Raw genomic sequence first — 26,298 nt, 5'->3', positions numbered from 1 at the left:
TACACAAGTTCTCCTGTAAATGTAAAGGTAGTTATTACACCTCAGGTTATGGTAGAAATCCTACAATAAAAACTAAATCTCATTGTCTGTGTCTTCATTTACATCAATAGTGTCACGACTGAAATCATTTTTACCAGTGAAATCAAAGAGGCTTTGTGGGTCTGGGTTTAATTGCGGTACAGAAAGGTTTGCCAGTCATTAGCTTTTTTATCTGTGCTAAAATGTGATCCAGTCTCAAACGTGTGGAAAGGGCAAAACGTCAAGCATCCCGAATCACGGTGCAGTAATAATTGAGCGTTTTATTCCTCCTGGCAGCACTTGTGACATTTCAGAAGCTGTTTGCTTGGCACCACTTTAGAAAACCGTCCTCATAAGTTTGAGATGTTCAGGTAATTATGACGAGTTTTAAATGGTCCTTATTTTTTATTTCTGCTCTCACCTGCTAACGGGAGGATTTTCTAAGACTACAAATTATTGTATGTCTTCATATCCATAGATATAGTTCTGTTTAGAGATGGCTACGAATAGTCAACTGTTTTTTTATTAGTTGACTAAACATTCATCAGCTGACAATTAAATTAAAAGACTAAACTAATATTACTGTCCCTACTTTATAGTCAACAGAGTTTATTTGACATTTTCTAATAATCTGCACATGCTATATTTCCAAATTCGTTAATGCACCAAGGCTCCATATCACACATTTTTATTACTGATTGTATATGTTATTACTTTGGCATGACCTGTTATTTAAAAATGAAGAATTTTTTATAATATTGGTTAAAATTCTCCTTTCAAAAACATGTTTAATGAGTTTGACGTGGAGAAACACTAGTATCCAATACACTAGAGCCCTGACCTCAACCCCACTGAGCACTTTTGGAATTAATTAGAATGTTGACTATAAGCAAGACCTTTTTGTTGCTTTTTTGACCGATTGTGAACAAATTAAAACAGGCACACCTCAAAATCTCGTGAAAAAAATAATAAAAAACAAAAAATAATAGAAGGATGACACACCGAGTGAGCTAATTTTATTCTCTATGACTGTTTATGGGTCATTAATCCTTTATTTTGTATGCACCAGAACTTGTATACAGACTTGTATACAAACCTATAACATGCTAATTACTCAGTGATGCCATCGGTCTGGCTGGGCGCTAAACAGGCACAATTGGCCATATCTGAGGGTGGAAAGACTGCACAGAGTCCGGCTTCCTCCAAAATCACTGTGCAGTGCATTGCCAATCGCCTGTAAGTAGGCGCCAGACGATCCAATACCAAATTATGATACGTTTCTAATGTTTGGATAATTGGACGGTAATTACAGAGGGGTTCAAATAGCCAATAGGTGAATTCTACTGTCGATGAGCTTTTAACATTAGTCTGATGAACGATTTTGGAGACCCTGTGTCCTAGTGTAGAAATAAAGTGTGATTATTTTACAGTCTGGCTAAACTCAACTCTGATTGTGCTACTTTTGTCATAATGGTGTTACCACAAATATAGATCAAAACATTGTTAATGCTGTTTAATACACCAACAAGGCATAACAACATTATAAGCACTGACAGGTGAAGTGAATAACACTGATTATCTCTTCATCACGGCACCTGTTAGTGGGGGGGGATATATTAGGCAGCAAGTGAACATTTTATCCTCAAAGTTGATGTTAGAAGCAGAAAAACGAGTTTGACGAGGGCCAGATTGTAATGGCTAGACGACTGGATTGGAGCATCTCCAAACCTGCAGCTCTTGTGGGGTGTTCCCGGTCTGCAGTGGTCAGTATCTATCAAAAGTGGTCCGGGGAAGGAACAGTGGTAAACCGGCGACAGGGTCATGAGCGGCCAAGGCTCATTGATGCACGTGGGGAGCGAAGGCTGGCCCGTGTGGTCCGATCCAACAGACGAGCTCCTGTAGCTCAAACTGCTGAAGAAGTTAATGCTGGTTCTGATAGAAAGGTGTCAGAATACACAGATCATCACAGTTTGTTGTGTGTGGGGCAGCAAAAGGGGGACCAACACGATATTAGGAAGGTGGTCATAATGTTATGCCTAATCGGTGTATACTGTATATTGTTGACTCAAACTGAGTAAATTCATTTTAGCTTGACAAATCTGAGGTCCTGAGAAGCGTTTTCCTCACGTCTGCTCCTGTATGACTTAAACCACACATTACCTCTTTTTTTCTTGGTAAGGTGGATGAATGATATTTATGCCACCCAGACTTTACCAGGCAGCTTATAACCGGTCTGATCTGGATGCAGCTGATTTAATATTTGCCTGGTGTCTTATACATTTCAATCAGCTAACATACAAAAGCCTGCATGAAGATCCTCATCTCGCTTCTGCTGGGCTCCAGAATGACTGAATTATTACCTCCTTTCACCAAAATACCTGCTCTTAATTCAAAAAACTAGTGCGCAAGAGAACGTTGTTGATTTACATATAAATGAGCAGATATTTTACAATAATAAAGCTGTAATTGTTTATGGATGAAGAGCTTTTAGCCGCTGGAATGGCAGCACGTACAGCTAGACATGAAATTAAAATATCATCCTTAAAACATCAATATTGACAAATAAATACCGTAAAGTCGTGATGAAAGATCTGACTGAATATTAAACTTGATTAATAATTGGTAGGTGGTTGGTCCAGTGGTGAGTCTGAATACCTATTTTAAGGTTCAAATGTTTATGAACTCTAGTAAATGAGGCAAATGAGGCAGCTTGTGTCACGAATTCTGCCCCTCTGTGCTCCTGGAGAGTGCCTATGTGCCACGCCCCTCTCCCCGGGAGCGCTCACAGTCTAGAGACGACGCCCCTGTTTGCATTGGTCCCCAGCTAATCACCCTCAGGAATAAAAAGAGGCAACTGGGGAGACTATGTTGATTTCCTTTGAGTTGATGCTCCTGTCGGTTCGCTTTTCGCTATTTTGACTTTTTGTTTGTTCGTTTGTCTGTCTGTCTGTCTGTCTGTCTGTCTGTCTGCCTGCTTGTCTGCCTGCCTTTGCCTTGTTTTGGTTTGTTTAGTTTCTGTTAGTTAGCTCCTGTCTGTTTGTCAATGTCTGTTTGCTACTGTTCATGCCGAACTAGAAGAACCCGGAAAACAAGCTAAAGGAAAAAGCATTTCTGATATGATTTTCATTTTGTCACTTGATATTATTAATGAAGTACCTAACCAGGTAAAAACTTACTAAATTTAATACGTAACATAATGTGCAATAATCATTATGTGTAATAATCACTATATGAAATTTTCGGCATGTGCAACACTCATAGCTGTTATAGCCACTATGTGCAACTTTTTCAGCATGAGAATATTAATATATGTAACTATTGATGTACGTACTTCAGTTCTACATATTTTTATATATATTTTTTATTTTCTTATATTTTTTATATATTTTTTGTTTATATATTTTTTATATTTTTTAAATATATATTTTTATTTATATATATTTTTTATTTTTATATAAATTTTTTATGTTTATATATTTTTTAAATATATATTTTTATTCCTACATATTTTTATATATTTTTGTATATGTTTTTATTTTCATATATTTTTATACATTTTTTAAAAATATATTTATATTTTTTTATATATTCTTTTTTTTATTTTTATATATTTTAATTACTATTTTATATATGCTCTCTATTTTAAATCTGCAGTGTTTTTAGTATGAGCCCAATGCATGTAATTTCGTTTGTCTATACACCCTGGTGCACAGTGAAATGACGTCCTGGCGTCCACATACTTTTGTATTTTTGTAATCCGGACAACAAACTAAGCAAAACTGAGCAACATGAAGAAAAAAAGTGCTTACGTTTAATACTGCAGTGTGGAAGAGCAGCACCACTGCTAAGCAGAGAGAAGATCTGGAGAGAATAGTACATTTTGTACACTCAGCATTTAGCAGATACTTTTATTCAAAGCGACTTACAGTATACAGTCTAAGCAATTGAGGGTTAAGGGCCTTGCTCAAGGGCCCAACAGTGGCAACCTTCTGCTAACTAGTCCAGTACTTTAACTGCTAGGCTACAACTGCCCCTATGGAACACTCAGTCTGGAAAATCACTGGCTGTGAACTAACTTGAATGCCAGGCAGCTCATTAGCCAATAAGGATTAAGGTACGCCAAGTCTGCCAACACTTCCAGTTCCTCTCCTCTCAGAGAAAAGCACCAGCATCACCAAACCTTCCTCAGCAGTGCTTACTGTGAGACTGTTCAGGAGTCTTTACAGTGCGCATTTATGAAGTTACCTTTTGTGGGTTGTTGTTGTGTCTGTTGTCTTTTGTTTTTATTGTTTGACTATAATAGGATTGCAATAAATCCATGGATTCAATTTTAAATCATCAATCATCTGCAAATAAATACAGAAATGCCTATTAAAAACTCGAACCCAGACACGGTGATAAAACAAACATGAGACTGCACGGTAATCTGATTATCCCGCTGTCAAAACACGTCAAGCACCACAATTACACGCTTCAAGCAAATAACAGCACTGAATACTGGTTACATACTGGCTGATCTACCAACCACTGCAACATCTGAAGCTCATTTTATATTTATTTTCTCTGCAGGGGGGCTGTAGGAGCTGGAGATCCCAGCTGACCCCGCACTGAAATTATTATTGCATCTAATTTCCCATCTAATCAGAACCAGTACTGGCTCTAAGGGTTCTCCAGTTATAGAAATCCATAATTCACACGCTCGGTAAAGCACCAGCGAACTCTGCGAACTGCACCGTGCTACCAATCACCTTCTGATTATACACTGATCAGCCATAACATTAAAATTACCTCCTTGTTTCTACACTATCAGCTCCACTTACCATATAGAAGCACTTTGTAGTTCTACAATTACTGACTGTAGTCCATCTGTTTCTCTGCATGCTTTTTTAGCCTGCTTTCACCCTGTTCTTCAATGGTCAGGACCCCCACAGGACCCCCACAGAGCAGGTATTATTTAGGTGGTGGATCATTCTCAGCACTGCAGTGACACTGACATGGTGGTGGTGTGTTAGTGTGTGTTGTGCTGGTATGAGTGGATCAGACACAGCAGCGCTGCTGGAGTTTTTAAACACCGTGTCCACTCACTGTCCACTCTATTAGACACTCCTACCTAGTTGATCCACCTTGTAGACGTAAAGTCAGACGGAGACGATCACTCATCTATTGCTGCTGTTTGAGTCGGTCATCTTCTAGACCTTCATCAGTGGTCACAGGACGCTGCCCACGGGGCGCTGTTGGCTGGATGTTTTTGGTTGGTGGATTATTCTCAGTCCAGCAGTGACAGTGAGGTGTTTAAAAACTCCAGCAGCGCTGCTGTGTCTGATCCGCTCATACCAGCACAACACACACTAACACACCACCACCATGTCAGTGTCACTGCAGTGCTGAGAATGATCCACCACCTAAATAATACCTGCTCTGTAGTGGTCCTGTGGGAAAGCATAAAATAGGGCTTACAAAGCATGCAGATAAACAGATGGACTACAGTCAGTAATTGTAGAACTACAAAGTGCTCCTATATATAAAAGACAAGTCAAGACCGCCTTCACTACTAAGCACTTCAGCTGAGAACTAACATGCACTTTCTAATCTTCTATAGTGAAGATGGAGTGGGTGAAGGTGGGACGCCATAATAATAATGAACAGGATGGCAGTCTATGCCAGCTCATGTTACAAACATGCAGGACCAAGACCAGGAGAAATGATCCAAATCCATGTTGTTGTGCAGCACCCACTCCATCAGCCCTCTTAAACACCCTGCTGAGTAAAAAGCCACGAATCAATACGACATGAGCAACCATGACTGCACATTAAATAGATTTAATTACTTTTTTTTAAAGCAACCAATCAATCAGGAATGGATTTCCAGGTATGAAAGAAACATCAACAGAAAATTCAACAACCTCACTTTGAGCTGAACCCTACAAAGTCATTACACAGATCGGTTCATTTAAAATGTGTTGTTCGTGTGCTGCTTTTAATTCAGCGTACATCAGCTCCCAGAATACACCGCTGTGTTCCTCAAACAGACCAGTGAAGGTGCAGAGTCATGTTCTCAACCATGACCATGACAATCAATACCTCACACAACTCGGCCATGGACGCTCATTCTTCCAACACTCGGGTGATGACTTAACACCCGACCGTCAGTCAGAAAAGAGACTGAAACAAGTAAAAAAAAATATAAGACGGAGCTGAAGGACGATGTTTGTTTTACACGTACATTTTCTGCATTTAGCAGACGCCTTTATCCACAGGCTTACAGTATTGTGACAGTACACAGTCTGAGCAATTAAGGGATAAGGGCCTTGCTCAAGGGCCCAAGAGCAGAAACCTGGCAGTGGTGGGGCTTGAACCAGCAATCTTATGATTACTAGTTCAGTACCTTAACCACTAGGCTACAGCTTGCCTGTAACATTTCACAAACTAAAGATAAATTATTTATATATAATATTTTACATTTACATTTTTGGCATTTAGCCGACGCTTTTATCCAAAGCGACTTCCAGTACCGTGACAGTATGCTGTATACAGTATAAGCAATGGAGGGTTAAGGGCCTTGCTCAAGGGCCCAACTGTGGCAACTTGGCAGTGGGGATCTTGAACCAGTGACTTTTGGATTACTAGTCCAGTACATTAACCACTAGGCTACAACTGCCCAGTGGGTAGCACTGTCAGGTCACAGCAAGAAAAGCCTGGGTTCGATTCCCTGAAGTTTGCATGTTCTCCCTGTGTCTGCATGTGTTTACTCCAGGTCCAAGTCTAAAGATGCAGTCAGGCCAATTGGAGCTACTAAAAAGTACCCTAAACCTGAGTGTGTGTGTGTGTGTGTGTGTGTGTGTGTGTGTGTGTGTGTGTGTGTGTGTGTGAATATGTGTGTGAATATGTGTGTGTGTGTCTGCGCTGTGATGGACTGGTGACCTGTCTGGGGTGTTTACTGCCTTTCATTCAATAAATCTGACCCACTGTGACCATGACCAGGATAAAACTGTGGCAAAACAGACAATATAAGAATGAATATATTGGTCATTGGCCTCCTGTCCGGGGTGTGTTAACATATTGCGTCTAGTAATTCTGAGGAAAGCGTGACCACTGCAGCCCTGACCAGGATAAGCATTAGTAAAACATGAAAATTCAATTCAATTCTACTTTTTAATTGATCCGAATATTCACGAGTTATTTGCATGTTAAACTGCTGATTCGAGATTTGAGTGATTTGTTTTTAAAGCAAAACTTGTTGTGGTTTTGTGAAATTATGTCAAATCTTAATATTTTATTCAGTATCATTTCGACGGGAAAAAGATTTGGTATCGTAGCAACGCTGGCTAAAACGTTCTGCGTTTGTGTAGTGATGCAAACCGAGAACCATTACTTTCTGCTCTAATTGGATCTGCACTGTAATGTGATTAAAAACTGGACCCATAGAAAAAAAAAAGACAAACCTCTGGCTAATAAGTAGTCTTTAGCGCTCTGCCGTAACCTCTCCCGCCAGCTCGGGAGACCTGACAAGTCATTAAATTGGAGAAAATTGCCTGTTAAAATTATAACAAAAATTAAACACTGTGATGAGGACCTGAGACCGAGTGAGTGGGTGATGATTACCGAGAGAAGCCACGTCTGTAGATTTAGCTCAACTAACATCATGCTTAGGTCACTTCATCCTCATCAGGTACGAGGTGTAAATATTTATTAACGTCATGTTTTACACACTTGGGTTACATTCATGACAGGACAGTTAGTTACTGCTTACATCAAGTTTTTAATATCAAACACAATCGTGTACAATTTTGTATCTCCAATTCACCTCACTTGCACGTCTTTGGACTGTGGGAGGAAACCGGAGCACCCGGAGGAAACCCACGCTGACACGGGGAGAACATGCTAACTCCAAACAGAAAGGACCCGGACCGCTCCACCTAGGAATTGAACCCAGTACCTTCTTGCTGTGAGGTGACTGTGCTACCCACAGTGCCACCGTCAGGTACAAGGTGTAAATACACTCTTAACTACACATTAATAAACGGCCAGGAGTCACACCTTAACTCGCCCCGTGCAGTTAAAAAGATTCTCCTCAATCAGGGGCGGGGGGGTCAGCACCAATAGAGAGGAAGCGTAACACAACTGGGTAAAAATTGGACGCGCCAAAAATCGGGAGAAAAAGGGAGAAAATGTATAAAGAACAAAGAACGTATCCAGTGATGGATCATTAGCATAAGCCTGTTTGCTAACAGTTTATTTACACATGCACAGTAAACGTCTGTTACTTTAGATTCAGTGTCAGGAAACAGTGTACAAACACACACACACACACACACACACACACACACACACACACACACACACACACAATTAGCAGAGAAGCATGTCTCTATTATGCTAATCTTTCTCCCACTGTGGCAGCAATGTTGTAACAATTAGCGGGTGAAGGGCATAATCCATGTGTTTGATATTGAGATTTAGTGTGGGAAGGCGGTGGGTTCAAAATAATCTCAGATGCTCCTCTAAAAGAGGAAGAATTATATCTGCTTCTATTGTTTGCTTCCTTTCTGCAGAAATAATAATAATAATAATGAGAGTTCAGGATTCGATTAAGAAAAACCGTGTAAAGACCGGAGGACGTTCTGCTGAAGCGCTCACTACTGTAATGATCTTCACTTATTCAGGCTTTATTCTGGTCAGAATCCTGAAAATGCTCGAAGCTCGGCTGGAATAAACCCATAAAAGATCCTAATCTTAATCCTATCAAACATCTGTGGTGAGCCCTTGGCATTTCTGTGAACCACCACGTTCCAAATAACCAGGGAGAGAGCTTACTCCCATCATAAATATGTAGTTATTTATTTATTTATCAGGATTTTAACTGGTTACATTCATGACAGGAACGGTAGTTACTCATTACACAAGATTTATCAGTTCACAAGTTAAATATCAAACACATGGACAATTTAGCATCTTTAATTCACTTCACTCGCACGTCTTTGTACTGTGGGAAGAAAACCAGAGACACGGGGAGAACATGCAAACTTTACACAGAAAGGACCTGGACCGCCCCACCCTGGAATGGAACCCAGGACTTTATTGCTGTGAGGCGACAGTGCTATCCACCGAGCCATCATGCCACCCAGTAGTGTCCTCAGTTCCAAAACAATTGGAAAAAAAAGTGCAGTTAATTGGAAACTTGATACTTGATAATAATAATAATAATAATAATAATAATAATAATAATAAATAATAATAAACAATAATAATGATATAAATAATAATAAATAATAATAATAATAATAATAATAATAATGATAATAAATAATAATGATATAAATAATAATAAATAATAATAATAAAAAATAATAATAAATAAATAATAATAATAATAAATAATAATAATAATAAATAATAAACAATAATAATATATAAATAAATAATAAATAATAATAATAAACAATAATAAACACGTGCAGTTAATTGGAAACTTGATACTTGATAATAATAATAATAAATAAACAATAATAATAATAAACAATAATAAATAAATAATAATATAAACAATAATAATAATAAACAATATTACACACGTGCAGTTAATTGGAAACTTGATGATAATAATAAATAATAATGAACAATAATAATAATAATAAACTATAATAATAATAATAATAATAAACAATAATAATAAAGAATAATAATAAAGAATAATAATAACAATAATAATAATAATGAAAACATTGTGCATCGAATTCTAAATTTCTTTAGACTTACAAAATACAATGAAATTGGCCTGTAATAAAATTTTGAATCTTTTTTGTAGTTTTGTCAGTAAAATAAAGTTTGTATCCGTGTCAGTGCTGTTTTAACTGTGTGGCTAAAACGAGTAGCTCACTAAACAGAACAAAGCGTGATTGGTTATTGTGTATGAAGTTTGTTTGTATTTAATTGTGTGAAGGAAAATTCCCTCCTGCTGCAGCGTGAGAAATAAAGAAAGTCAGCAGAGCTCTCAATCCTCTGATGAGCTTATAAAGCCGCGCATTCATTAGCGACTAATACAGCGGAGAGCGTCCTCCGGAGAGCACACACGGTCCAGCTATTGTTATTCAATGTAAAGGTATTAATTCCAACAATTGCACTGCGGAAACGAAGCCGATTTAACCTCGACTTAATCGAACCCGGTCAATGAAGAGAATTATGCAAATTCTACGGCTGGTAATTGTTTGGTTCAAATAAATGTACGGGAGGCGTTAAGATCATTCAATTATTAATCAGAGGTACGACAACCGGCTTCAACACATCGATCTCATCACGTCTGTCCACGTCTTATACCGATCAGCCATAACATTAAAACCACCTCCTTGTTTCTACACTCACTGTCCATTTTATCAGCTCCACTGACCATATAGAAGCACTTTGTAGTTCTACAATTACTGACTGTAGTCCATCTGTTTCTCTGCATGCTTTGTTACCACCTTTCACCCTGTTCTTCAATGGTCAGGACCCCCACAGGAGGTTGTGCTGGTATGAGTGGATCAGACACAGCAATGCTGCTGGAGTTTTAAAACACCTCACTGTCACTGCTGGACTGAGAATCGTCCACCAACCAAAAATATATCCAGCCAACAGTGCCCCGTGGGCAGCATCCTGTGACCACTGATGAAGGTCTAGAAGATGACCGACTCAAACAGCAGCAATACGTAGATGAGCGATCGTCTCTGACTTTACATCTACAAGGTGGATCAACTAGGTAGGAGTGTCTAACAGAGTGGACAGTGAGTGGACACGGTATTTAAAAACTCCAGCAGCGCTGCTGTGTCTGATCCACTCATACCAGCACAACACACACTAACACACCACCACCATGCCACTACAAAGTACTTCTATATGGTAAGTGGAGCTGATAAAATGGACAGTGAGTGTAGAAACAAGGAGGTGGTTTTAATGTTATGCTTGACGCGTTTTAAAGCCCGGGAGGAAATTTAACTCGGAGGTAACAGGCACTTAATCGCTGACTATCAGTCTTAAGTAACGTCTGACAGGACAGGCTGGCAGGTTATGATGAGGGTCATGTTTATCTGACTCGCAGTGATGCTGTTACCATGGAGATGGAGATGGATTTGTAGGACGGCTCGTCAGGCCGGAGTGACACGGCGTTCACGGCGAGAGATATTCCAGCGGAGAGAGCTGTCCCGAGCTGTCCCGAGCCATTTAATGCCTCCTCCTCCTCCTCCTGCTCCTCGGAAACAGTGATGCATGCCAAACGCACAAAGCCCGACACGAGTCCAACGAGCATGAGTGATATTCCACTCGTCACTTAATCAATCAAATCAGCGAGGGGGGAAACGAGAGGAAAGTTTATGAGAACGATGAATTTTAAAGAAATGAAGTGCATTTGACGTCTTAGTATCGTTCTACACATACTCAACTGGCTAACAGAGACTAGGTACTGAGCTGCCCGAACGTTTAACTGACCTGTTGAACCTGGAGGTGTAACTACTGTATAAACTGAGATGTAATACATCACTATTGAACATGTGATGATGTGCATGATTATTACAATACAATATTATCATCATCAACATTATCAACATTATTATCATAATTATTAATATTATGTATGTTGCTATTATTTGTATTAACATTTAAATTATTATTTACATTATAAAGTCTATTCAACATTTTATTATTTAATTTTGCTATTTACATTTTCAGCATTTAGCAGACGCTTTTATCCAAAGCGACTTACAGTACTGTGACAGTATACAGTCTGAGCAATGGAGGGTTAAGGGCCTTGCTCAAGGGGCCAACAGTGGCAGCCTGGCAGTGGTGGGGCTTGAACTGGCAACCTTTCGGTTACTAGTCCAGTACCTTAACCGCTAGGCTACAGCTGCCTATTATTTATGTTATGTTATTTATATTGTTATTTATATTATTATTTATATTATGAAGTCAATTCAACATTTTATTTACATTTTCATCTTTTATTTTGTTATTAATATTATGTTATTTATATATTACAAAGGCAATGCAACATTATTATTATTATTATTATATTTTTTATTATTTAATTATATTGTTATTATTACTATTTGTACTGCTCTTTATTTTCATTATATTTTCACATATTTTATTTTCTTCTTCTTATTATTATTATTATTATTCTCTTGAAACTCGTAACTAAGCTTTGGCAATATGAACGTCCTTATTTGTCCTTATTTACACTACTAAACCATGTGTAAAATGTTTGTTGGCCTTTTTAGTGCATTTGGCTCCTTGTTTAGATAAAACACTGCTCAATGACACTTTTAGGAAAATAACGTAAGAAATCATGTCGTCTTTAGTTTCACTGTTGAATGTAAATGTAGCAGCACAGCTTTTACACAGTGTGGAGAGTAAATAAAACAATAATGTTAATAATTATTATCATGTTTCCATGTTTCACTGATTGAATCCAATCGTATTATTCACACAAACTAATCAGTGAGCTGAACGAGAGTGAAACAGCAGCTTAATTAGTAATTTATCGCCATTAATGATGTGTGAGAAAAGTGTGATTGTAATCGTAAATAAAGACACATGAAAGCACCAGCGCATTCAAATCAAACAGTGCAAACTGAAAACAGAGCAAAACACATCCGGTGTGCAAATCTGAAGGAAAAACTGACATAAATCTACCGTGATGTATAGCAAACGTGCTGTGTGTAAATATAAGCATGTATAATACAGTACTCCAGAGGGAGAGTGCAGTATAATCAGTCAGGTTATTGGTAGAGAGAGAACGTAGGATTTTGGGTGGACGCTGTCTGACCATCTCTTCCTCTCAGCTCAACGTACAATATACGTACAATACACAGACGGATCTAAAGGATGGACACAGATACACCGAATTCTACAGAACATTTTACAGAGCAGCCGAGAGAAGTCGGCCAATTAAATTTTATTTATTTTATTATGATTTTAACGTCATGTTTTACACTTTGGTTACATTCATGACACAAAGTTCAATGTCAGCTGTAGCAGGGCAGCTGTAGCCTAGTGGTTAAGGTACTGGACTAGTAATCCAAATGTCGCTGGTTCAAGTCCCACCACTTCCAGGTTGCCAATGTTGGGCCCTTGAGCAAGGCCCTTAACCCTTAAGTGTTTAGGCAATATACTGTCACAGTATTGTAGGAAGTCGTAGCCTGATGGTTAAGATGCTGGACTAGTAATCAGAAGGTTGCTGGTTCAAGCCCCACCACTGCCAGGTTGCTGCTGTTGGGCCCTTGAGCAAAGCCCTTAACCCTCAATTGCTCAGACTGTGTACTGTAACTGTAATGTAAGTTGCTTTGGATAAAGGCGTCTGCTAACTGCCAAAAATGTAAAGGTAAACGTAGCCTAGCGGTAAGGTACTGGACTAGTAAGCAGAAGGTTGCTGGTTCAAACCCCATATACAGTGTATCACAAAAGTGAGTACACCCCTCACATTTCTGCAAATATTTCATTATATCTTTTCATGGGACAACACTATAGACATGAAACTTGGATATAACTTAGAGTAGTCAGTGTACAGCTTGTATAGCAGTGTAGATTTACTGTCTTCTGAAAATAACTCAACACACAGCCATTAATGTCTAAATAGCTGGCAACATAAGTGAGTACACCCCACAGTGAACATGTCCAAATTGTGCCCAAATGTGTCGTTGTCCCTCCCTGGTGTCATGTGTCAAGGTCCCAGGTGTAAATGGGGAGCAGGGCTGTTAAATTTGGTGTTTTGGGTACAATTCTCTCATACTGGCCACTGGATATTCAACATGGCACCTCATGGCAAAGAACTCTCTGAGGATGTGAGAAATAGAATTGTTGCTCTCCACAAAGATGGCCTGGGCTATAAGAAGATTGCTAACACCCTGAAACTGAGCTACAGCATGGTGGCCAAGGTCATACAGCGGTTTTCCAGGACAGGTTCCACTCGGAACAGGCTTCGCCAGGGTCGACCAAAGAAGTTGAGTCCACGTGTTCATCGTCATATCCAGAGGTTGGCTTTAAAAAATAGACACATGAGTGCTGCCAGCATTGCTGCAGAGGTTGAAGACGTGGGAGGTCAGCCTGTCAGTGCTCAGACCATACGCCGCACACTGCATCAACTCGGTCTGCATGGTCGTCATCCCAGAAGGAAGCTGACGCACAAGAAAGCCAGCAAACAGTTTGCTGAAGACAAGCAGTCCAAGAACATGGATTACTGGAATGCCCTGTGGTCTGACGAGACCAAGATAAACTTGTTTGGCTCAGATGGTGTCCAGCATGTGTGGCGGCGCCCTGGTGAGAAGTACCAAGACAACTGTATCTTGCCTACAGTCAAGCATGGTGGTGGTAGCATCATGGTCTTGGGCTGCATGAGTGTTGCTGGCACTGGGAAGCTGCAGTTCATTGAGGGAAACATGAATTCCAACATGTACTGTGACATTCTGAAACAGAGCATGATCCCCTCCCTTCGAAAACTGGGCCTCATGGCAGTTTTCCAGCAGGATAACGACCCCAAACACAACCTCCAAGATGACAACTGCCTTGCTGAGGAAGCTGAAGGTAAAGGTGATGGACTAAACCCAATTGAGCACCTGTGGCGCATCCTCAAGTGGAAGGTGGAGGAGTTCAAGGTGTCTAACATCCACTAGCTCCGTGATGTCATCATGGAGGAGTGGAAGAGGATTCCAGTTGCAACCTGTGCAGCTCTGGTGAATTCCATGCCCAGGAGGGTTAAGGCAGTGCTGGATAATAATGGTGGTCACACAAAATATTGACACTTTGGGTACAATTTGGACATGTTCACTGTGGGGTGTACTCACTTATGTTGCCAGCTATTTAGACATTAATGGCTGTGTGTTGAGTTATTTTCAGAAGACAGTAAATCTACACTGCTATACAAGTTGTACACTGACTACTCTAAGTTATATCCAAGTTTCATGTCTATAGTGTCGTCCCATGAAAAGATATAATAAAATATTTGCAGAAATGTGAGGGGTGTACTCACTTTTGTGATACACTGTATACGTATATATATATATATAAATCAATGTCAAACAGTCATGGACACCTTCTGGAGGAAACCCACACAGACACCGGGAGAACATGCAAACTCCACACAGAAAGGACCCGAACTGCTCCACCTGGGCATCAAACCCAGGATTTTTGCTGTGAAGTGACAGCGCTACCCACCAAGCAACCCTGCCGCCCACCAATTGAATTAATCCCATTAAACAATGAGAGGCTCAGTTTCTTTTTTATTTTCCAAGAAGCAACATGTGAAGCAGAACCACAGAGCAGAGAGTCTCTAGCCACTGATTTACTGCAATACGCTTAAAAAAATGCCTAATTTACTTAGACGGGGAAGAACGTCACCGCCGCGCCGCTACTCGTTTTTGTAGGACTGCCCCAGAAGCTTTTAAATGAGACTCAATAGCATTCAATTATATGATACCATCAGCAGGCTCATTTCTACAGCAAATTCCATTCCATTGGTTCATTCATACAATTTAAAAATGTACATTAAGTGGAATCAGGACCAGTGAAAGAGTTTAATAAGACTTCTCGCTTCAAGGTTTCCTACATTATATTTCCTGTATTACGTCTATATAATCTTTATACACTGTATCACTCATTACAATGACTGAAACCCCATGTGTGAGAAGAACACAATAAGCAGCCTTTACAGTTTAACAATACATGTTTAAAATACACAGGAACCTCCATTTAACAGATTTTGGGTTTAACAGACAATATCTGGAAAACCGAATGTCCGGTCTGATTGTTTAAAATTCCTGCGAAAGCGTACAGAGACCAGTAGTTCAGTAATCGTCCACTAGCCAGCGCACGTCTCTCTGTTTACATGAGTGAGAGGCTTTGTTTTGTCAGGAGGCTCGCTTCGTTCTCGCCTTTTTCTTCTAGTGCTTAGTTATGGCTTCAAAAGACGAGGGAGGTGGTAAGTAAAAGAGGGTGTGTCTAGGCGTCTAGGTATTGCTGAAAAGTTATCATATAGAACTTATTAAGAAAGTGGAAAGTGGCGTTTCTCCACAGTAGTACAGTAAACCAATTTTAATATTTCACTAACAGAGCAGATCACAAATCTTCTTCTCTTTCTCTTTTGAATGTAGGACAGCGTAGAGCCGACAGATGATGTGTGGCTCAGCCAAAGCTTGTGTTGACTCTGTGTCAATGTACACACAGAATTTACACACACACACACACACACACACAATAATATCCCAGTGGAATGAGCAACGAGTACAAACATGCATGACACAGTACAAGCAGCATAAGTGACACATATCATTAATTTAATGTAGATTCATTACATCTGGACTTTGTGTGACAGTTTAGTGCTTGTACAGCAGGGAGTGTAATAGCAGTACGAGCATTAAACACTAATGGAGGATGTTCAGCTCAATCTCTAATCAGAGACACTGTAAGCGAGAGCGAGAGAGAGAGAGAGCGAGAGAGAGAGGTGTGAATCGCCACACAGGATGCTAACGAGAACGCTTCGATCGATCTCCATTCAGGAGGACGGACGTGTGGAGAGGTGAGTATCACCACATGTGGATCAACAGCTGGACAGATCTGTTCTGTAAAGAGACGAGCTGTGGTGATTTGCTCGTTTTCTCATTCAAACGTTCTCGTTTACTGTTAGCCAATGTTAGCAGAAAACGGCTCTACCATGTATGGCTGTACATGTGAATGTTAAAAAATGTTACTGCTTATAAAATATTATTACTTATAAACATGGGCCCAAGCATGAACACACACACCTACATCTCAGAATCTCTTAAATTTTTAAGTGATTTAGGTAAATATGTTAGATGGCAGGATGAATGGATGGAAGGATAGTTGAATAGGTAAATGGATGGATGGATGGATGGAAGGATAGTTGAATAGGTAAATGGATGGATGGATGGATTGAATTACAGATAGATAGATGGATGGATGGATGGATGGATGGATGGATGGATAGTATTATGGATGAATGGATAGATTGATAGACAGTATTATGGATGGATGGATGAATAGATGGATGGATAGTATTATGGATGGATGGATGGATGGATGGATGGACAGTATTATGGATGGATGGATGGATGAATAGATGGATGGATAGTATTATGGATGGATGGATGGATGGATGGATAGATGGATGGACAGTATTATGGATAGATGGATGGATGGATGGATGGATGAATAGATGGATGGATGGATGGATAGATGGATGGACAGTATTATGGATGGATGGATAGATTGATAGACAGTATTATGAATGGATGGATGGATGAATAGATGGATGGATAGTATTATGGATGAATGGATAGATTGATAGACAGTATTATGGATGGATGGATGGATGGATGGATGGATAGATGGATGGATAGTATTATGGATGGATGGATGGATGGATGGATAGATGGATGGACAGTATTATGGATAGATGGATGGATGGATGGATGGATGGATGAATAGATGGATGGATGGATGGATAGATTGATAGACAGTATTATGGATGGATGGATGGATGGATAGATGGATGGACAGTATTATGGATGGATGGATAGATTGATAGACAGTATTATGGATGGATGGATGGATGAATAGATGGATGGATAGTATTATGGATGAATGGATAGATTGATAGACAGTATTATGGATGGATGGATGGATGGATGGATGGATGGATGGATGGATGGATAGATGGATGGACAGTATTATGGATAGATGGATGGATGGATGGATGGATGAATAGATGGATGGATGGATGGATAGATGGATGGACAGTATTATGGATGGATGGATAGATTGATAGACAGTATTATGGATGAATGGATGGATGAATAGATGGATGGATAGTATTATGGATGAATGGATGGAAAGATGGATAGATACTTTATTGATCCTGAAAGGGAATTAAATAATGCACACAGTGGTTTTACATCTAACCACATTTGAAGATAAACAGTAGATTTTTTAGATCAACATTCTTCCATTATCCTTATGATTAGTCGTGTTCAGATACTATAGCCTGGTATTCAGCGTGGCATGATTACGTAAGCACAGAGGGGGTCATTAAATAATAAATGAAGCACCATTGTGTGTTTTGTACTGCGAGTTTTTACTCTGTAACAATGGAAGAGAGGATCTGTGTAACTCAGACTGAGAGGCTGATAGAGAGCAGAATGAATCAGTGATGAGCTGAACGCAGGTTCATTCACTAAAGAAAATACCATTCAATGTGCTATATGTCAGAGCATATGATGGCTGATGAACTAGCCGTAGCCTAGTGGTTAAGGTACAGGACTAGTAATCCAAAGGTTGCTGGTTCAAGCCCCACCACTGCTAGGTTGCTACTGTAAGGCTTACGTTAGTTCATTTACAAACAGATACAGTCACATGTGTGCTAGTAATAAATACAGTGCTTATCACTACCAGTTTGAAGCACTGAAAATAATAGAAAGTTTCCAGTGCTCACATGGTGACTGTAGGCACGCCTGACAGTGAACAGATGTTAGCAGGGGCTACTTGACCGACCTGTCACTATGCAGCCCCGTGTGTTGTAAAACATTTTCCCCAATCATACGTCGTACCAACTTTTTAATGCCATCAGCAAAAAATGTTTTTGGTTGAGCGTGTAGCCACTAATGCGCCGCTGCTTTCACATTATCATCGCATGAAAATCTTCTTCCCTTTGAAGCTTCTTTGAGCGTCCACAAAGGTGGAAATCAGATGGAGCTAAATCCAGACTATAAGCATCTCTCAGTCTCTCAGACACGACTGATTACTCCTCCTACTACACCCTCACCGCTTATAATCAAAATTTAAAAGTGAGGAAACTTTTTGAAGATCCATCGTACAACTTAAGCCACAGTAGTTTTTCTATGGTTTCTCCCTTGAATCTTGCCAAATACCCTGTTGACAGTCTTCAAGGCATTTTTACTTCCAGTTTTACTTCTGCCCATATCTCCTGCATTAAACACATGTACTACAAGTAATTACCAACAGCCCAGCGTCTAACATATTCCTGACTGTAACATGCATGATTGTGATGAAACTTTTGACTTATAGGTGAATTTGTCTTCAATAAAAACTGTCTGGGTTACTGTCTGGGTTTGAGTTTACCATGTACCTCCGATGACAAGCTAACCCATAAATGGTTTAACATCATGTTTTACACACTTTGGTTACAATCATGACAGGACAGGTAGTTACTGTTTACACAAGATTCATCAGTCTTTAAATGTCAAACACAGTCATCTCCAATTCACCTCACTTACACGTCTCTGTACTGTAGGAGGAAACAAACACATGAGGACATGACCAGAACATGCAAACTCCACACAGAAAGGACCTGGACCGCTCGAGCTGGGAATCGAACCCAGGACCTTCTTGGTGCAAGCCACCGTGCGGCCCTAACCAAATAACTGAGGGACTGTGCAGCAGGTAGCATGTTGTATAATGTTCAGCGCTGTATATTGACGCTGTAGGGGATTAACCTCGTGCTACATGCTTATCAACTCATTAAGTCATTGTCTTAATTGCCACAACAAAGCTCATGTGCAATATGCAGTAATAATTACAGCTCACTGTGGCCAGATCAATAAACAGAACAAACAATCATTCAGTTCAGTCAGACAGATGCTGGCTATTAGATCTGTACAGTACCATTGTGTACAACACTCGGATTCAGTGGTTGCTATGGCAACATTATTTTAAAAGATGCTCAGATGGGAGTAAGCGAGTTTTTATTTACTTAATTCATTTATGTTGTACTAAGAGCTGAAGCATTTGCCTTGCATATACTGATCAGCCATAACATTAAAACCACCTCCCTGTTTCTACACTCACTGTCCATTTTATCAGCTCCACTTACCATATAGAAGCACTTTGTAGTTCTACAGTACAATTACTGACTGTAGTCCATCTGTTTCTCTACATGCTCTGTTACCCTCTTTGATCTTGTTCTTCAATGGTCAGGACCCCCACAGGACCGCCACAGAGCAGGTATTATTTAGGTGGTGGATCATTCTCAGCACTGCAGTGACACTGACATGGTGGTGGTGTGTTAGTGTGTGTTGTGCTGGTATGAGTGGATCAGACACAGCAGCGCTGCTGGAGTTTTTAAATATTGTGTCCACTCACTGTCCACTCTATTAGACACTCCTACCTAGCTGGTTCACCTTGTAGATGTAAAGTCGGAGACGATCGCTCATCTATTGCTGCTGTTTGAGTCGGTCATCTTCTAGACCTTCATCAGTGGTAACAGGACGCTGCCCACGGGGCGCTGTTGGCTGGATATATTTGGTTGGTGGACTATTCTCAGTCCAGCAGTGACAGTGAGGTGTTTAAACACTCCAGCAGCGCTGCTGTGTGTGATCCACTCATACCAACACAACACACACTAACACACCACCACCATGTCAGTGTCACTGCAGTGCTGAGAATGATCCACCACCTAAATAATACCTGCTCTGTGGTGGTCCTGTGGGGGTCCTGACCATTAAAGAACAGTGTAAAAGGGGCCTAACAAAGCATGCAGAGAAACAGATGGACTACAGTCAGTAATTGTCTGTACTTTCTATTTGTGTACATTTCTCCTGGCAGTTCCCAAAGCATTTCACTGCTAGATGTATCATGTACAACATTGCATGTGAAAAATAAACTGATTAGATTAGATTAGATTTGACGTGCTGGCAGGTAAATCAGTCTGTAAGTGCTTCCTCTTTGCCGCCGGTAATATGTGAGCCACCTGAAGGACGGGGGTGATAACGTAGCGTGCTGGTAGGAAAACCTAAACGGACTTCTCCTTACAGAGCGGTCATTAAGTATTTAAAAAGCCTGAACACAGCACGCCAGCGGAGGCCTATAAAAGATGTAGAGAGCAGAAGACAGTCTCTGAGCTCATTAATCCAGTTGATCAGATTTCCTCCTCTGCTGATCCTCGTGCACGATCACAAGCACAGACGACTTGGACCGAGTCCCAGCATTTACACAGAGATCAAATTTAAACGGCTTCTTTTACAGAAATTTGATTGTGTCCTTTCCAATCAAGTTTCTCTTCTCAGTCATCTCTCTGTTTTTGCTGTTATTAATGAATGCTGCGGTTTTGAATGCATCGGTACCATTTTTTCCCAACCGAGTACAAGTATAAGTACATGTATTTTTGTACTTGCCGATACCGATACCAATACCTATTTAGAATACCGTTTTTTTTTTAAAACAAAAACACACGTGAGAAGTGACGAGAAGTTTAATGATACCACGTCCAAAAATGCACGTCAACAAGTAGCGAGAGATCAAAGGAGGAAAAATGAATGAATCTGAGTGGATTTGGCAACACGAATAGCATGGATTGTTCTGTAGTGAGTTGAAGGTTAATAAATATTTTTGCAATGTTGGTGTTTTGTAGAGAACGATCAGGTCAGAAATACTGTAAAACGTGTGTGTGTGCCGGTGTATTCTGATATAAACTAAATTATCCCCCTGTCCCACCTGTTTACACTCCGCTCCTGCGTTTCCCCTCACACCGTATCCTGCGTTCTCATTGGCTGTTCGACATGTCACTCATTCCCAGTCGCACATCTCAGATCAGATATCTGACGCAGAGCCGTAGATTCTCTCTACCGCTCCGATCTGACGTGCTAGAAAACTCGGCGAGCCGGTCGGATGGAGTTGTTGGATAGTTCACACACAGCGATCGAGAGCCGAGTTTTGATCGCCGAGCGAACGCCGAGTTGCTCCCGAGTCGGCAAATCTAGCGCCGACCAGTCGCCGAGCGAAAATCAGGGCAAAAATCGTGTAGTGTGAACCAGGCATAACGCAGCAACGTGCACTAGGCACACGGTATCGGATGTTTAGTATCGGAGCCTCGTTTGCGAGTACGAGTTAATGAGCGCGGTATCGGGCAAATACCCGATACCAGTATCGGTACTCACACATCTCTAGTTTCAAATAAACACCAGCTTCTGGAACATCTTGTGTGACTCGCTTTCTTTACAGGTCGGACACTTAATTAAACTGGCCATTACCACAGGGTGACAGCCAAGTCCAACTCGTTCTGTCCGTGGAGCTAAAAGTTATCTCACCTGAGTTTTCTGTCAGTAAAAGCAGAGTATCCTAAACTAGCGAACTTAGTAACTGATCTACTTTTGCCTCTACTTGGCTCTGTGAAGTACGTTTTCTGCTCTCATCTACATCAAAACAAGTACCGCTTACGATTTACGACTACGGCTGTATTATCTTTTTGAACTAAATATTTACTTGCTTGTCAATAGCTTTCGTACGGTTTCTGTGCGAGGGTTCGTGGGTTGGGGGGACAAGTTCAGGGTAGAGGAAGTCAGTGAAGAGAACGCAGCAGCGGGGTGACGTGGCAGCGTTTAGGTTGGTTGAAAACCAGACGTTTGTTGAAAACAGTCAACATTTGCTTTAAGCTAGGGAGGTAAATCACTCACTCACTCACTTTTCTTAACCGCTTATCCAATTAGGGTCGCGGGGGGGGGGGGGCCCAGCTTTTCAATGGGCACAAGGTACACAGTAACACCCTGGACGGGGTGCCAGTCCATCGCAGGGGGAGGTAAATCAGTGTGCAAAATGAGGATCCTGAATTAAGAGTGTAAACGGGTGGCTGCGTGGCTCAGTGTTTTCATCCAGGAGCTCAAGGTCACTATCAATCGCACTCTTACAAAACTCTTACATTTAAATCTTTCATATGACGCCCTTCATATTTTACACCTCATGCTCTTCTACATTTAACACCTCACATTAAAAATGTAATGTGGTCTTTTTCCGGCTTCGTTAACAAAAATGTTCAAAAGACTCAGTACTGATAGTCACTAGCATGGTCAGAGCGAACAGTACTACAGAAATGGAGCATGGAGCTTGGGGTTCATGCTCGGCATACAGACTGAGCCTGCTAATCTATTTTAATCTATCTCTCTGATCCTTTCCAATCTATTTGCTCGTCTGGATAAGCTCTGACGTGACTCACCTCTCCAATGAAGTGACGAGCGGCACACAGAGCACCTCTCCATCTCCTGAACGAACTGAGCCGAATCCATGACCGTACGTTTACTATTAATGCTTTCAGTTCACTCCTGAAACTCCTAATTATTATTAAACCCTCGACAAAAGAGCAACAAAACAGCAAGTGAACAACAGTCTAAACTTAGCGTGACATTCATTTAGCTTTTGGTTATTCAGGGTGAGATGAGAGTGAACAGAAGTAGATAGAAACGATAATACTAGATATTACTAGACCAACACTGAGACCAACAGACCAAAGCTTATACTGTCTAAGCAATTGACGGTTAAGGGCCCTGCTCAAGGCCCAATAGTGGCAACCTGGCAGTGGTGGTGCTTGAACCAGCGACCTTCTGATTACTAGTCCAGTACCTTAACCACTAGGCTACAACTGCCCAGCAGTTTCTAATTACATGGGCAAACAAAATGCAAAGATAAGCCAATCAAACCCAACAACACTGTACCTACTGTTAGGCATGGTGAAGGTGCGATGGGGCTGATTTGCTTCCAGTAAAACTATTGCATTGCAGAAAGTGACTGATTAATAATAGAAGGCTTTTATTTGTCATATATACACACAGATCAGTCATATCATTATGACCACCTTCCTAATATTGTGTCGGTCCCCCTTTTCCTGCCAAAACAGCCCTGCAACTGTGCTGCTCTGTGTATTCTGACACCTTTCTATCAGAACCAGCATGAACTTCTTCAGCAGTTTGAGCTACAGTAGCTCGTCTGTTGGATCGGACCACACCCTGTCGCCGGTTTACCACTGTTCCTTCCTTGGACCACTTTTGATAGATAGTGACCACTGCAGACCAGGAACACTCCACAAGAGCTGCAGGTTTGGAGATGCTCAGACCCAGTCGTCTAGCCATCACAATTTGGCCCTCGTCCATTTTTCCTGCTTCTAACATCTTTAGAACTTTGAGGAAAAAACTCACTTTTCACTTGCTGTCTAATATATCCCCCCCACTAACAGGTGCCGTGATGAAGAGAGAATCAGTGTTATTCACTTCACCTGTCAGTGGTCATAATGTTATGCCTCTCCGGTGTTTACATATACTTGTTTGGAAGCTGGGGTCAGAGCACAGGGTCAGCCATTGTACAGCACCCCTGGAGCAGACAGGGTTAAGGGCCTTGCTCAAGGGCCCAACAGTGGCTGCATGGCACGACTTGGATTCGAACTCTCAACCTTTCAATTGATAGCTCAAATCTCTACCCACCAGCCTACCACTGTCCCAATTCAAATAATGAAGCAGGATTATCATAAGTCACTTGGAATAAAGGTGTCTGCTAGGTGCTATAAATATCTCTATGTCCTCGGCTGCTCCCGTTAGGGGTCGCCGGCGGATCGTGATCCGCATTATTGATTTGGCACAGTTTTTACGCCGGATGCCCTTCCTGACACGACCCTCCCTATTTATCCGGGCTTGGGACCGGCACTACAATGCACTGGTTTATGCATCCTAGCAGCCGGGTACCTATAGGACAATTCATGTCTTCAATTAGCCTGGCTGCATGTTTTGGACTGTTGGAGGAAACCCACGCAGACACGGGGAGAACATGCAGACTCCACACAGAAAGGACCCAGACCGCCCCACCTGGGGATCGAACCCAGGACCTTCGTGCCGTGTCGTCTCTAAGTGCTATAAATATAAATATAAATAAATATTTGGGTATTCATTTATTAAAAAAACACATTTTGGGTAAAATGGTGAATAGACTCAATAGTTTGAGCTACACTTGCCTCCGATCCTGTGCAAAAACATCGAATTACATTTGATGTCAGGGAAAAATGTTGTATATTTTATTTCTAATAAGCCACTTGTTTAATCCTAGTCAGTAAATATAATCTCATTAAAGGATTTTACATTATCAAGCATTAATACAGCCTGAAGCTTTCCATGCTGTACGCTTGTGAACTGAGGGCTAATTGCTGACGCCTGAATCCGTTCTGTGTGATCAGCACTGCTGAGCGCTGGACACTGCAGGAACACGCGGTGGAGGAATAAGTGGTGGTGCAGGGTTAGTGCGTGCTGACGGCTGGAGCTGCCTGAGAGTCTCATTAAAACCGGCTGTGCCGGACGGAGCCGCTCTGCTGGTAAATGGCTTAAAATTCTAAAGGTTTAAAACCCTGCCTGCCTCCGATACACCCCGGTGCACAGACGGCCGGGGTACGTCTGAGAGAGGACGAGGAAGTGAAGCGCTGATAAATAAGGGTGGGAGAACACAGCAGAAAAAAGACTCGGTAAATGAGTGGGATTGAAATGCAGGCTGATGCTTTGACTCCCAGCAGGGACGATTTGCTATGCTGTCTGCTCGAGGCGCCTGCACTGGGTCTGAATTCATGGCACGGCTGTCTGTGGCGCTCTGGTACTGACAGGTGAAAAGATGCGGCCGGCGGCTGTATGTGTGCCGAAGAGGGAACGTAAAGGTCTCGGCCCTGTTCTGCCAACACGGGGTGGTACAAACGGCAAGAAAATGGAATCAGGGCATTGGCAGCGATTAGATAGGGTCCCTAAAAAAACTCTTGGAGCTATTAGAGGAACATAATGTTCCTATAAGGTTTAGCTTTTTAATTTACACATGAATGACCTGGGTAACGGGCATTAAAGAAATTAATAAACAACCTACAAAAATGAAAAGAAAAACAACAAAAAACGCTTTTAATTTCCAGAGGTTTGTTATGTCGGAAATCCGGGCTCAAGTGGCGTAGTGACGTACACAGCGTGGTTCTTAATATATCAGTCAACTTCCAATACAGTTATAACAAATTACCCGACTGCATTACGCTTCCTCTCTACTGATGTTGACCTCCACTCTGACTGAGGAGAGCCGTGACTGACACACGCCCCCTCCGACACGTATGCAGTAGCCGACTGCATCTTTTCACCTGCACGAGGCGAGTTCATACGTGAATCAGCTTTGCGCACGGAGAGTCACACCCTGATCTCAGAATCCCCCGTCCCTGTGCAGGCACCATCAATCCGCCGGTAGAGGTCGTAACTGCGCCAGTTATGAAGAGTCCCTGTCCGGCTCCAATCACCAATCGTTCGTGTAGGCGTCCAGCCTGCCGGTAGAAGAGCTGAGATTCGAACCAACAAGCTCGAAATGTCAGCTCTGGTGTGCTAGCGTGAAGTTAGCTTGTTAGATACAGATACAGTGAACGGTTAATCGATAACTTTTATATGCATTTTGTTTTGTACTTATATTTATATATTTATTTATTAGGATTTTAACGTCATGTTTTACTCACTTTGGTTA

General features: G+C 41.1%; 1 protein-coding gene across 4 annotated transcripts in view; it reads right to left on the bottom strand.

Annotated features, from left to right (window-relative positions):
• The window catches only part of shank3a (SH3 and multiple ankyrin repeat domains 3a), a 244,008-nt gene that overhangs the window by 200,307 nt on the left and 17,403 nt on the right, over nt 1–26,298 (bottom strand). The gene's annotated exons all lie outside the window — the stretch shown is intronic.

Source organism: Trichomycterus rosablanca, chromosome 11, assembly GCF_030014385.1.
Source record: "Trichomycterus rosablanca isolate fTriRos1 chromosome 11, fTriRos1.hap1, whole genome shotgun sequence".
Lineage (NCBI taxonomy): Eukaryota > Metazoa > Chordata > Actinopteri > Siluriformes > Trichomycteridae > Trichomycterus > Trichomycterus rosablanca.
The sequence above is the reverse complement of the archived record's forward strand: the minus strand, read 5'-3'. Positions and strand labels throughout refer to the sequence as shown.